This window comes from Onychostoma macrolepis, chromosome 14 (assembly GCF_012432095.1).
Source record: "Onychostoma macrolepis isolate SWU-2019 chromosome 14, ASM1243209v1, whole genome shotgun sequence".
In the NCBI taxonomy this organism is placed as follows: domain Eukaryota; kingdom Metazoa; phylum Chordata; class Actinopteri; order Cypriniformes; family Cyprinidae; genus Onychostoma; species Onychostoma macrolepis.
The window spans coordinates 568,900-581,672 of NC_081168.1; positions in this window are offsets into that span (position 1 = coordinate 568,900).

Genomic DNA, 12,773 nt, shown 5'->3' on the forward strand with positions numbered 1-12,773 from the left:
ATGCCAAAATAACAAACAAAACAGTCTTTCTAAAGGTTATAACAAAATAACTTCCCTGGCAAAAGAAAACAAAATAAAAGACAATAATCTTACCTCTCTCCCTGACTAAAGAAAAACAGGTGAAAAGTTTAGAAGGGGTTAAACCCAAATAAATCGGCGCCCAACTCCCTACATGGTTTCACAATTCTAGATTCACACAGAATCTCAACATTAATGTTGCGGCACCCACACCTTAGGTTCACATATAACAAATTGCTCAAGAGCAAATAATACAACAACGTCTCTGGGATAGCGGATAAGGGACTCCTCCTGAGCCGTGTCTCTCTGCTCCTTTATCCCTCTTACACACTGCATAACCGGGAAGCCATGCTGCCGCTAATTGAAATCACCTGCAGATGGTTTGGACCGCTACTTAGCAGAGAGAGAGAGAAAGAGAAACAGAGGGAGGAGAAAACAACATGTGACCATCTGAATGAATGATGCATTTATATAGCACTTTATTGTGTATTGCTGTACACCCAAAGCGCTTTACAATCATGTGGGGGGTCTCTCCTCAACCACCACCAGTGTGCAGCATCCACTTGGATGATGCGACGGCAGCCACAGGACAACGGCGCCAGTGCGCTCACCACACACCAGCTACAGGTGGAGAGGAGAGAGATAGAGCCAATCAAATGGATGAGGATTATTAGGAGGCTGTGATTGATAAGGGCCAGTGGAGAGAATCTGGCCAGGACACCGGGGTTACACCCCTACTCTTTACGAGAAGTGCCATGGGATTTTTAATGACCACAGAGAGTCATGACCTCGGTTTAATGTCTCATCTGAAAGACGGTGCTTTTTGACAGTATAGTGTCCCCGTCACTATACCGGGGCATTAGGACCCACACAGACCACAGGGTGAGCACCCCTGCTGGCCTCACTAACACCTCTTCCAACAGCAACCTAGTTTTCCCAGGAGTCTCCCATCCAGGTACTGACCAGCTCAACCCTGCTTAGCTTCAGTGGGGTGATATGGCTGTGGCAAAACCATCTCCCAATATACACAATTACGTCAGGGGACGTAACAATGTTTTAATTGGTAGTTTTAATTGGCCAAACCGTGATTTGATGGCATAAAATGCCCTCCGGGCGTCTCATTCAAGGCCTTCACAGCCGGACCGAAGCCCCCTGATGCAGAGATCTCGAGGCCCAGGTAAGTGTAGCTGCTGCTGTGCTCGAGGACTTCTCCTCCGTAACTGAACTGGTATCTGCTTCCCTGAGACCTGGCCTTCTTCTGGAACACCGTGACTCTGGTTTTGTCCAGGTTGACCATCAGTGCCCGTTCCTCACAGTACTGTTCCAGCAGGGCCAGGCTGCGCTGGAGACCCTCGGCTGTGGGGGACAGCAGAACCAGGTCTTCAGAGTCGTGCGGAGCGAGGCCCGGGATGCTGCCGGAGCGGTCCAGAGCTTCTGCAGCTCGTTGATGTAGATGTTAAACAGGGTCGGGCTCAGACTGCATCCCTGCCTCGCTCCACGACTCTGCTGGAAGAACACACTTCTGAGATTCACAATGTTCACCGCACATTTACTGTTTTTAAATGCCAATTTGTAATAATTTGTATAGTAAACCATCATGCCAAATAGAGTCGAAAGCTTTTTTAAAATCAACAAAACATGTAAATATTTTTCTTTGTTTGCCTTTAGATTTGTGTTAATTAGAGTGTGGAGAGAATAGATGTGGTCGGATGTACGTTGTTTTGGTAAAAAGCCAGTTTGTGATTTATTTAGGATGTTGTGTCTTGTGAGGAACGTCACTATGCGGTTGTTTATTATATTGCAGAAAAGCTTTGCTAGGTTACTGCCCACATAAATACCACGGTAATTACTGGGATCGAATTTATCTCCTTTATTATATCCAGGAGTGACCAGTCCTTCAGACCAGGTCTCAGGGACGTCACCAGAGGATAAGATCAGACTGAATCATTTTGCCAGAGCTTGAATGATGTAAGGGCTGCTGAGTTTGAGATTTCATTACTGATGTTGTCTTCTTTAATTTGAGATTTTTAATGTGCTCTGTTATTTCTGATGTTGTTATAATCATGTCCAATGGGTTTTGGTCATTTTTGATTGTTTTCTTTAAATCTTCTAGTTGTCTCTGTGTTGTTGTTTGGGGCTGGTCGAGGTCTGAGTAAAGAGTGTTAAAGTAAGAGCTCCAGACTGTGCCGCACTGGAGGAATGTGTTTGATTTGAGGCTTTCACATTTTTTAAAGAGATTCCAGAAATTGTTTTGGTCTATTGATTCATCGATTTCATCAATTTTAGCTTCATAATATTGATCTCTTTTGTTGCAAATGAGCTTTTTATAGTTTTTCAAGCAGTTGCAGTAGGCGAGGCGTAGCGTCTGATTGGCCGGTTCTTTATGCTTTTTGTTAGCAAGTCGTCGAAGGTCTTTTCTGAGACAACTGCATTCATTATCAAACCACATATTCTTTTTTACTTTTTGTTTGTTTGTTCTATGTTTGTTTGGTCGTTTAGTGTTAGATATAGTGGCCAAAGTTTGAAATATATCATTAAGATTGGATGTTGCTGAGCATCAGTATCTGGAGTGAAATCTGTGGACATGAGGTCGTCCAGCATTTTTAGTATAACAGAGCTGCTCATGTTTTCTCTGAATTGTTCAGTGTTAGATTGGTTCCAGCTGAGTTTTGGTTTTAAAGGGAACAGTTTTTCATGTTTGAGGGGAGGAGTGCTGACCCGGTCACATGACTGTTTCAGGTAAAGGACTGTTTGGCAGTGGTCAGAAATGGGAAGTTGAGGTCTAACTATAAAGGCATAAATAAAGTTTGGATTAATATCTGTTATTGAGTAATCGACTACACTGGCTCCTAATCTGGAGCAGTAGGTGAATCTGCCTAAACTATCTCCTCTGGTTCTGCCATTAATGATGTATAGTCCTAAACCTTTACAAAGTTTGGTAACACTTTATAATAACTGCATGCTATGAATCATTAGGTAAGCATTAGTAAATAAACAATTTAACAACAATAAAACAGTAAAACAACAATTTATATAATGCCTTTATAAAGCATTGTCCCAACATGAAGTCATTAGTAAGCAGTTTATAAATACAGCTATAAATGCATTGTTCTTGATTTATAAGCATTTCTATTACTGTAACGGGGCTGACGAGACGTGAGACGTGCGGATCCAAGTGCAAGCTTTTATTTAAAGGCATGGTCATAATACAGGCAGGGTCGAGCAATGGCAAACAGGTATGGCAGGGACAAGACAAGAGTAATCCTAGGACAAGCGTGGGTCGACGATTGGCTAACAGTATCCAATAGGGTAAGGCAGAGAGATAATCCAGGTACACGGGCTATAATCCAGGCAAGGGAATAAACAGAGTCTGAACAGTGAGACAGGGGTAAATACTGGGAACACAGACTAGAAAACAACAAACGTTCCATAAAGCAGCTGACACTCGGGGAGTGAAAAACGCAGGACAATACAGGAACTGAACAGAAACACGGAATGGCAGGGAAAGGGTTAATTCAGGAAACATGGACTAGAAAACGAACACAGGAAAACAGGCAAAGCAAGACTAGGATACTGACAAGGGCTCTGTAGAGTTGCTATGGCTAGGGGAGTGGTAAACACATACAATACTCGGCAGTGAGGGAAACAAAGTCCAGGGTTTAAATAGAGTGTGTGATTAGTGATGCTGTGTGATCAGTGCCTTCAGCTGTGTGTGCAATCAGTGCAATGGATGATGGGAAATTGAGTCCAGTGTGCGGTGTGCTGTGTGAGACAATGTGGTGAGCGAGTGACCTCTGGTGGTGAATGAATGGAAGTGCAGACCAGATTCGTGACATTTACAAAGATTTAAAGGCTCAGTTATCTTCCTAACAGAAAATAAAAATAAACAAACACAACACAGAGGGATAAAGAACTCAGAAATATTTATTTTAAGATGCAAAATGATTTTCTATGAAATTGCAGAGGTTTATTTTTCATTTTTTATCAAGTGTACAGTTGTACAGTTTAATTTTTTGCATCTTGAAAAAAATATTTCTGTGTTCTGTATCCCTCTGTGCTGTGTTTAACTTTTCTGTTTGGAAGATAAATGAGCTTTGTAAATGCTTTTCAAGGTATAAATAGTCCTCACTTTAGATGAGCTCACAAAAATAGATGGCTGGCAACTACTAAATGTTTTATAACAACCTGACTTAATCATGAATTACAGCAGGAATATGTGTTAATAAAGCAGCGGCTGAGTGAATGTGGTCTGGACTGTGTGGATGAGGCTCATTGTGTTAGAGACGCTGTAGAAGGACAGAGTTCCTGCACCGTGATCCACAAACACTCCTATTCTACTCATGATGGACTTCACAGAGAGAGGAGTCTCTATCAGAGCGGGGTAGATTACTTACAAATTGTAGTCTGTTACTGATTCCAAATTACATGACAAAAAAATTGTAGTCAGTAACGTAATCCATTACATTACACATTTTAGGTAATATAATCACATTACTGTTAGATTACTTTTGACCTTACTCATTTATCACATTGATTTAAACAGGATAATCTTCTACCATAATGATGCAAAAATACAAAGAGTGAGAAAATATATTCCTTTCATTGTAATTAACAACATGAAATGCATTCAACATTTTATTACATCAAGGTTTCCCAAACTGGGGCTCGTAAAGGAACTGCAGTCTGTGAGTTTAATGAAAGGCAAAAATGTAATGAAATAAAAAAAAAGGTCAAATTAAAATAAATCATTTTAAAATAACAATCAAAATAATTCACTTACTAAAAAAGAAGAAATATTTTATGTTTACCTGCATGCCATATCACTATTAACCAATGTCAGAGAACCGTGAATCTGCAAATGTGATACTTAATTATTAAAATATTTATTTTAAAATTTCAGGGGTACTTTCAGGGGTCACTGATTATGATTTCACTTTTTAACTTTAGTTAGTGTGTAATGTTGCTGTTTGAGCAAAAACAACATCTGCAAAGTTACGATGCTCAAAGTTCAATGCAAAGGGAGATATTTTACAGAATTGCTGATTGACCACCCCTTTACAGTAAATATATTACGTGAAAGAGGTTCAGATGACAACAAGTTTGAGAATGTCTGCAAATAAGAAATAATGAGAATTTGAGCATTTTAATGAGTTTGAAAGACAAAAGCCATTCAATAGTATACAATAATATACATAACCTACTTTACTGAGTGATAATTCAAATAAAAATAAATGGTGTTCATCATTAGTTGATGCAATGTTGAAACACTTCTTAAACCTGAAATGACTTTTGTAAATCCATTGGTCAAATGCTGTGTCGCCACCTGATTAATGACTGATCTCTGTGTGAATGTCTACAAAACTGGACTTTCTGAATGAATATAAGCAGTAGACTATTTTAGGAAGGAAAATTTAAAAGATAAAAAAGAGGACTTAGAGAGAATCAATAAATGATGAATAATTTATTGCTATTGTGTGAATAATATGTAATCATGTAATCAATAAAAAAGTAACTATAGTCTGATTACGAGTATTTAAAAATGTAACTTAATTACTCTAATTACAAGTACTTCATTTTTGGAATCTTATTACGTAATCTAGATTACATGTAATCAGTTACTACCCAGCTCTGGTCTCTATGTTATTGTGTATGAATGAGTATCTAGAGGGAGTGCAGAAGAAACTCCAGGACTGATCACAAACACTCATCACCTCCCTTCCTGCTGATGCTCTTATATGACACTGATACACACACGTCCACTCCACCGCAGCTCCCACACCCATGCTAAAGCTGCATTCACAGGGGCAGACTGCTTCCACTGCGAAGCACTTTCAGAGGAACAGGAGAGGTTGGCAGATCTGCATGTGCAACTTAATAATTTATTTATTTATTCACTTTTTAACACTATGCCAGAATCAAGGCTATTTTCATGGCGATCTCTGAATAAATGGTTTTTTTCCCTTTGTTTTTCTTGTTTGTTATTATTTAATTTTTTAAATAAATTTTATAAACTTTTTTTTGTATATTTTTATCACTTTATTCATTTATCCAGAATGACCCATATCTTCAACATACATTGTCTATGACCAAAAATGTAAGAAGATATGTTTTCAGTTGACTTTCAAAATTTCCTTTTCTTGAGAAAGCATGAAAATGTAACTTAACCATGTTTTTCATTTGATTTAGGCAAGTTATTTTCGCATTAAACACAATGTCATTTTTGGCAATCGAGATCTGGCAGCAACAGTGCATTTTTCGAGATGATCCTCACTGCAGAACACAAGATCCAGGGGGTGAGGTTGGGTCCAGATCCAACTCCTCCCACCTTACACATCCCTAAACCTATCTGTCTTCACCCCCTAGATATGGAGCCAACCTCGCCCCCTGGATCTTGTGTTCTGCATTGAGGGGCTACTGGATTTTCCGCTCAGGCGAGCGCTTCACAGAAAGCTTACCTCGCGCATGAAATCAAACCAGAGAGAACACGCAACAATCCTGACGAGTCACAGCAACAGAGTGGAGGCGCCAAAGTTGTGGAGAATCTGCTCGCCCGGAAGCTTCTGTAACTGACGTAGATTTACAGAAAATTACTGTTGTTTGTTAGATAAATAAGTTGATACTTATTCCCAACACTTTATTAAGCTTTAAATTACATCTCAAATGACAAGGGGTCAACTTATAATCGTGTTTATATTAATTAACTCGCAAACTCATTCTCTCGGATGGCCTGGGTATGCGACGCATTCGTAGATTATATGGACGGAACCCAACTGCCAGTTGGCAGAAAACAGTGTACTGCAGCCAGTGTTGGCACCCCTGTATATTTACAGTATTTTTATGTCTCAAATTTATTCACATTTTTGTATATTTTATATAAAATGGGAACATTATAGGCCTATGTAAAAAAAAAAAAATTGTTTTATTCCTAGAGATAATATAATGGAAAATGTCCCAGGCTTAAGTGGATTTCCATTCCATTGCCATTTCCACTCCCTGATGTAGTTCTTTTCACATGTTTTGCTGTTGGATTTATATTTAGACATAATACTATCACTATTAAGACATTAAAAAAAAAAAAAAAAGTTCAGAGCTTTTTTGTACTGATGTGTGAAGTAGCAACTCGGATCTACATGAATCACACAAATGACCTATTTTGAATTAAAAACGGTGATTTTGGACGAAAGGTATAGTTTGCATCTCTGTTTCTCTTGAATGTAAACCAAACTCTGCATGACAACGGCTCTCCAGGACCGAGTTTGATAATAAAATGCATTTTGAACTCTTTGAAAAAGTAAAATGTTTTCTTTCATTATTTTAACAATTAAGCTTTTGATTATTCATAAAATTTTATTAAAGAAGATTTCCCCTGCCCCCAGTCTGGACAACTTTATTCAATATTGTGAGTTTGGACTGCAGTACTTATTTAAACCACTAGCTGTCAGTATTACATACTGCACCTTTAACATCTTTGTCTTGACTCATTTAAGCAGAAATTGGATTACAAATGCAAACTTTATTTGTGAGATGTTGCTGTGTGACATGTGATTGACAAACTGTACTGTGACCTCTGACCTCCCTCTGCTCACAAACATGAGTGTGTGTCCAGTAAAAACAAACAAACACTGAGAGCAGAACACTGGAGCTGTGAGCTCGTGCAGTGATGATTCAGGGCGGAACAGGTCCATGTGTGTGTGTGTGTCATGACATTACATCAGAAGGAAAATACAGCTAAAGCTGTTAGAGGCCAAAACATCCCACAGAGACACTGGAGATCCAGCTCACGTCTGGAGAACAACATCTACTGACGACTGGAAACGCCTCTGAACCTCAACATGCAGAGATCCAAGTCACGTCAGATTTAGCTTCACAGTAATGCACAGGAAAAAAAAAACAGTGTAAATGTTGTAAGGTTCAGTTTCAGCTGTAAAGCAGCTCAACAGAAGACAAAGGGGTTGTTGTCGCTGTGATTTATTTTCACATTTGACTGCTTTATTCAATTTCTGTCGTGTTTCTTTATTTCTTATAGATAAATCTACACTGTAAAAAAGGATTTTTCTGAATTGTGAATAAAACAGATTATTGGAGTATACATTTTACAAGAAAATGCAATTTCAGTCTTTCTATTTCAAAACGTTTAATTCACTGCCATGAATTGCTTGTGAAATTTATTTATAATTTGTTCCATTTTATTTTCTTGTAATTAGTTCCTTTGTTCTTATTTTATTATTGACTGTTTGCTTGTCTTCAATAAGTTTGAGAACGTTTTACTTACACTTTCAATGGTTTCTAAAAGGTTGGTATCATAACAGGATTTCCAGTAAAAATACTGTGGAATAAAATCACTCATATTTTGATATAAAATTACAGTCATAAACAATTGTACAAATCTTGTACTAAATGTGTTTAAAATAAAAAGCTGTTTCTCAAAGCATTGTAGCTTTGTTTTCCATGTTTTCTTTGTAATTCCATGGTTAACAATTAAATTTATGACAATAAAAACAGCGACTTGTGATGCTGGAAGACAAGAAACCCCCAGAAAATTCTTAAAAAGGCTGGAGCTCCATAAGTTGAACTGTGAAAATAATTTATTGACTTTGTGTGATGATTTGAATTGAAAAGTCATTTTTGTAGTAATAACAAAAATGATTGACGTGAAACCACATTAAAACTGATTTCAATCAACACAAACGGAGGTTGAGAAAAGAAACACATGGTCACTCAGCAGGACTCACACACACACTGATCTTACTGTCTATATGAGGATTTATTAAACACATTTGTTCTGATTCGTGTTATTTCACTCTAGGGGTGTCCCCGACTAAAGATTTTCATTTTCGAATCATGCCGATAGTCGAATCATATATTTGGGGGCGGGGCAAAATATATTACCAAGAGTCAAGTCAGACGTTGGACAGTCATAAATACTCAAGGTAAATGTGTAACGGACGCCCCGCAGATACAAACGGAGTAAATAATGTTTTATGTTTTGATTAAAAGATAGTTAACATTAAAGGTCAGCGAAATCCTCCAGAATTCACAACATTTTTTTTTTTTTTTTTTTTTACAATAGTGCTCTCATTATAACGTTATGTATATGATCGTAGTTATAAAGTTCTGCATTTCTGTTTTGAGCTGCGCGTGCTGAAGATGACCAGTAGAATGAAGAATATGATAGCAGGTTTTTAATCAATGGGATTTAACTAATTTATCTCACATAGAATACGCTTCGTTATTTATATAACATAACGTTAATATTACAATTTATAAGCTATCTGCACAAAATGCCCCGAATGCACATGAACGCGCGGCTCTGAATGAACTAATTTTGTGGACGCGTTCTTCACGCACTAATAACATGCAGAAACACAACTAAACACTAAAAAATCACAGCGTTTTATTATAATAGTGTTCTCATTATAATTATATGTATATGACAGTGCCAGTCATAGTTATTAATTATTCTGCATTGTTGTTCTGCTCGCACCGCGCGCTGAAGAGAAAATCACCGTATGTATAGTAGCCTACTACAATGAAGTCAAGTCAAGTCACCTTTATTTATATAGCGCTTTTACAATACAGATTGTGTCAAAGCACTTAACAGTATCAAATTGGAGGATAGAGTGTCAGTAATGTATAATAAGATTAAACACTCAATTTTCAGTTAAAGGCATTTCATTATTGAATTCAGAGATGTCATTGTCTAGCTCAGTTTAGTTTAAATAGTATCTGTGCAATCAAATCGACGATAATCGCTAGAAATTAAGTGTCCCCAACTGAGCAAGCCAGAGGCGACAGCGGCAAGGAACCAAAACTCCCTCCGAGACAGAATGGAGAAAAAAACCTTGGGAGAAACCAGGCTCAGTCGGGGCCAGTTCTCCTCTGACCAGACGAAACCCGCAGTTCAAAAGTTTCTATTTCTATTTTAATTTTGTTGCAATTTCTAACAATAGTAGTATTATGTAGTTAGGTATTTTATTATATTTTAGTTATTTTGTTATTTTGGTTGATATATCTGGGGATATATCTCTGGGGTCATCTGGGCGTCCTGGTCTCCGCCCGGCGATCAGGGCCGCAGACATCACCTCGGCGCCGACCCACCATCTGATCGGACACGGACCGAGAAACAGACTAGGAAAGAAACAGACAAACATTAGCGCAGATGCCATTCAACTTACGATGTAACGAGTACATCGTGTGTTATGGGGAGTGTTCCCGGTTCCGGTTCATCTAATTAATGCAGCCTAACAATCCTTTAACGGATTTGAATAATAGAAGCGTATTAATGTGTTATGTGTAAGCCAGGCTAAAGAGATGGGTCTTTAATCTAGATTTAAACTGACAGAGTGTGTCTGCCTCCCGAACAGTGATAGGTAGACTGTTCCAGAGTTTGGGTGCTAAATAGGAAAAGGATCTGCCGTCCGCAGTCGATTTTGATATTCTAGGTATTATCAAACGGCCAGAGTTTTGAGAACGCAGCGGACGTGGAGGACTATAATGCGATAAGAGCTCGCTCAAGTACTGAGGAGCTAAACCATTCAGGGCTTTATAAGTAATTAACAAGATTTTAAAATCTATCCGATGCTTGATAGGGAGCCAGTGCAGTGTTGACAGAACCGGGCTAATATGGTCATATTTCCTGGTTCTAGTAAGGACTCTAGCTGCTGCATTTTGGACTAACTGTAGTTTGTTGATCAAGCGTGCAGAACAACCACCCAATAAAGCATTACAATAGTCTAACCTTGAGGTCATAAACGCATGAATTAACATTTCTGCATTTGACATTGAGAGCATTGGTCGCAATTTATATATGCTTTTGAGATGAAAAAATGCAGTTTTACAGATGCTAGAAACATGGCTTTCAAATGACAGATTGCTATCGAACAGCACACCTAGGTTCCTGACTGATGAAGAAGAATTGACAGAGCAGCCGTCAAGTGTTAGATAATGTTCTAGGTTATTACATGTGGGGTTTTAGGTCCGATAATTAACACCTCTGTTTTTCAGAATTTAGCAGTAAAAATTACTCGTCATCCAGTTTTTATATCGACTATGCATTCCATTAGTTTCTCAATTTGGTGTGTTTCACCGGGCAAAGAAATATAGAGCTGAGTATCATCAGCATAACAGTGAAAGCTAACACCATGTCTCCTGATAATATCTCCCAAGGGTAACATATAGAGCGTGAAAAGTAACGGCCCTAGTACTGAGCCTTGAGGTACTCCATACTGCACTTGTGATCGATATGATACCTCTTCATTCACTGCTACGAACTGATGGCGGTCAGATAAGTACGATTTGAACCATGCTAAGGCACTTCCACTAATGCCAACAAAGTTTTGTAGTCTATTCAAAAGAATGTTGTGGTCGATAGTGTCGAACGCAGCGCTAAGATCCAGTAGAACTAATAAAGAGGTACAACCACAATCAGATGATAGAAGCAGGTCATTTGTAACTCTAATGAGAGCAGTCTCAGTACTATGATACGATCTAAATCCTGACTGGAATTCCTCACAGATATCATTTTCTCTAGGAAGGAATATAATTGTGAGGATACTACCTTTTCTAGTATCTTTGACAGAAAAGGAGATTTGAGATCGGTCTGTAATTAACTAGATCTTTGGGGTCAAGTTGTGGTTTTTAATGAGAGGCTTAATAACAGCCAATTTGAAGGTTTTGGGGACATATCCTAATGACAATGATGAATTAATAATAGCCAAAAGAGGATCTATGACTTCTGGAAGCAGCTCTTTTAGTAGTTTAGATGGAATCGGGTCTAACATACATGATGTTGGTTTAGATGATTTAACAAGTTTATACAATTCTTCCTCTCCTACAGTAGAGAATGAGTGGAATTGTTCCTCAGGGGGTCTATAGTGCGCTATCTGATGCAATACTGTAGCTGACGGCTGCAGGGATACAATTTTATCTCTGATAGTATCGATCTTGGAAGTGAAGTAGTTCATAAAGTCATTACTGCTATGCTCTTGGGAAATGCCAACACCTGTTGATGCTTGATTTTTCGTTAATTTAGTTACTGTATTGAATAAATATCGGGGGTTATGTTTGTTTTCTTCTAGAAGAGACAAAAAGTAATCAGATCTTGCAGTTTTTAATGCTTTTCTGTAGGATAGGGTACTTTCCCGCCAAGCTAAACAAAATACCTCTAATTTAGTTTTCCTCCAGCTGCGCTCCATTTTCCGGGCTGCTCTCTTTAGGGCGCGAGTGTGCTCATTATACCACGGTGTTGGACTCTTATCCTTAATCTTCCTTAAGCGTAAAGGAGCAACCGCATCTAAAGTGCTAGAAAAGAGAGAGTCCATAGTTCCTGTTACATCATCAAGTTGTTCTGAGCTATTGGATATGCTGAGGAACTGAGATAAGTCAGGAAGATTATTTATAAAGCAGTCTTTTGTGGTAGAGGTAATGGTTCTACCATATTTGTAACAAGAAGTTGGCTTTACAGCTGTAGCTATATGGAATATACAGGAGACTAGATAATGATCTGAGATATCATCGCTCTGCTGCAAAATTTCAACGCCACTGACATCAATTCCATGTGACAGTATTAAATCTAGAGTATGATTTCGACAATGAGTAGATCCTGACACGTGTTGTTTAACACCAATAGAGTTTAGAATGTCTAAAAATGCTGATCCCAACGAATCTCTGTCATTATCAACATGGATATTAAAATCACCAACGATTAGGACTTTATCTGCAGTCAGCACTAACTCCGATAGAAGATCAGAAAATTC